We start from the raw sequence: 2782 nt of genomic DNA on the forward strand, positions 1-2782 counted from the left end.
AATGAAAAATAAAAATTAAAAACTGACATATTGAAATACTAGTTAATAGAGTTAGGGCAAGCTTCCTCACACTGACCTTGCTTTGAAAAGCCTTGTTTAGTGAACAATCTTCTAGAAAAATAATAAGTTAAGTGAATAGTGTTTTCTTAAAAAATATAATAATCCATAATTATTCAGCTAGACACTATGCTAAATGCTTCTTTCATGCATTACTACATTTAATTTTTACAATAACTTTTTAAGTATGTATTATTTTTATTCTCCATTTTTCAGATGAGAATAGTGAAGTTGATAGAATTTTTATTTGTTCAAGGCATAGAGACCAGCTCAATACTCAAAAAAGGGGGGCCTGTCATGGCAGAGGTCAAATGCTGACCCTTGACTCATAGGTAAGTCCTTTGAATCATAGGAAACTAAGTTTCTCCCTGAGAAACCCACTTCATCTCTAATACTGTGTGTGTGTGTGTGTGTGTGTGTGTGTGTGCGCGCGCGCGCAAGCATGTGTATGAGAGAGAGTGTGTGTTCTTTAGATTGGAAATAAATCTGTTTCCTACAGACTTTACTCAATCAAATGGGCTGTAAAGAGCAAGGCTAGTCTGTTCCAGTGTTACCCCTAAGCTTTTTCTCAGTGCAATCAGTGCAGTCAGATTTCTCAGGCAATCCTTTCTCAGTGCTTAGTAAACTCCCGTCTAGAATGTTAGCTACGTGAGCAATACCTTGTTCTCTGCTGTATGCCCAGTGCCTAGAATAGTGTTTTACTCTGAAGGGCAAGATGGAAAAAGGGCACATGATGAACACATCACTTCTGTGGTGTTCCTGGTGAAATGTAAAAACAGAACAGCATAAAATTTATAGATTATTGTATCAATGTTAATTTCCTGATTTTGAGAATTGTTGTGTATGTGACAATTCTTAACTTTTTCTTATTATTGGACAGCCAAAGGAGAAACATTAATTAATTAAGTGATAGTTAAATGAATCTCTCCCTAATAAGGTACATTAAATACTAAGAAATATGATTTTGTTGGGTAGGGCTGAGCTTTGGATAGTCACAGGTCATTCATAATATCTAAAAACTTTTTGCCCATATAATCAGTTTTTGCCCCCTTGAGGGTGGTGTTACCCCTACTAAGAATGTATGATATAAGAGAATATCCTTGCTTTTAGGAAATCCACACTAAAGTATTTAGGGGTAAAGGAGCATCATGTCTGCAACTAACTCTCAGCAGTTCAAAAAAAAGTAGATAAAAAATACACATGTATATCTATGCACGCATTCACACGTGTTTGTGTGTGTGTGTGTGTGTGTGTGTGTGTGTGTGTGTACAGAAGAGCTAGAAAGCAAAAATGGTAAAATATTGACATTTAGTAAATCCCAGTGAAAAGTATATGGGGCATAAGGACAAAAGTGGAGCCCAATGAAATAGACCAGAGAGCCCAGTTGATTTTCAATAAGGGTACAAGGTCATTCAAAGGGGAAAGGACACTCTTTTCAACACATGGTGCTGGGAAAAGTGGATATGCACATGCGAAAGAGTGAAGATGAACCCTTACTATACACCACATGCAAAAATTTTGACCTGGTCCCTGGTCAAAATGAATTAAAGACCTAATGCAAAAGCTCAAACTATAAAACTCTTAGAAGGGGCACTTGGGTGGGTGGCTTAGTTGGTTAAGTGTCTGACTCTTGATCTCAGCTCAGGTCTTGATCTCAGGGTCATAAATTCAGTCCCCATGTTGGGCTCCACGCTAGGTGTGAAGTCTACTAAAAAAAAAAACTCTTAGAAGACATAGGAAAAATCTTTGTGACATTGGATTTGGCAATGACTGCCTGGATATGCATCAAAGCACAGGCAACAGAAGACAAAATAGATAAATTGAACTTCATCAAAATTAAAAACTTTTGGGCATCAAAAACACTATCAAAAAAGTGAAAAGGCAACCCACATAATGGGAGAAAATATTTGCAAATCATGTATCTGATTGGGGATTGGTATTGTGAATATATAAAGAACTCCTACAACTAAAAAAAAAGGCAATTCAAAACTGGGTGAAGAATTTGAAGTCATTTCTCCAAAAAAGATAAACAAATGGCCAATATAAGTACACGAAAAGATGTTCAACATCACTGGCTAACCATGAGGGAGATGAAAATCAAAACCATCATGAGATACCAGCTCACACCCATTAGGAGGGTCACTAAAATTAAAAAAAAAAAAAGGAAAATAACAAGGGTTGGCAAGGACGTGGAGAAATTGGAGCCCTTGTTTACTGCTGATAGGAATGTGAAATATTGCAGGGACTGTGGAAAACAGTTCAGTGGCTCCTCAAAAAATTAAACACAGATCAAGCAATTCCATTCCTAAGTATATACCCAAAAGATTACAAACAGGAACCCTCATAGATACTTGTACACCGATGGTCATAACATAGTCAATAACCAAAAGGTGGAAATAACCCAAATGTCCATCAACAGAGGCATGGATAAACAAAAGGTGGCATGTACGTACAATGTTACTCATCCTTAAAAGAAACGAAATTCTGATCCACACTACAACATGGATAAACCTTTAAATGCTGTACCAAGTGTAGTAAGTCAGACACAAAAGGACACATATTAAATGATTCCACTTATACAAGGTACCTAGAATAGGCAATTTTACAGAGATAGAAAGCAAACAGAGGTTACCAGGGGCTGGGAAAGAGGGGGAAATAGAGAGTTACTGTTTAAGGGGGGACAGAGTTCCTGCTTGGAATGAGGAAAAGACTCTGGAAATACACA

Source organism: Acinonyx jubatus, chromosome E4 (genome assembly GCF_027475565.1).
Source record: "Acinonyx jubatus isolate Ajub_Pintada_27869175 chromosome E4, VMU_Ajub_asm_v1.0, whole genome shotgun sequence".
NCBI lineage: Eukaryota > Metazoa > Chordata > Mammalia > Carnivora > Felidae > Acinonyx > Acinonyx jubatus.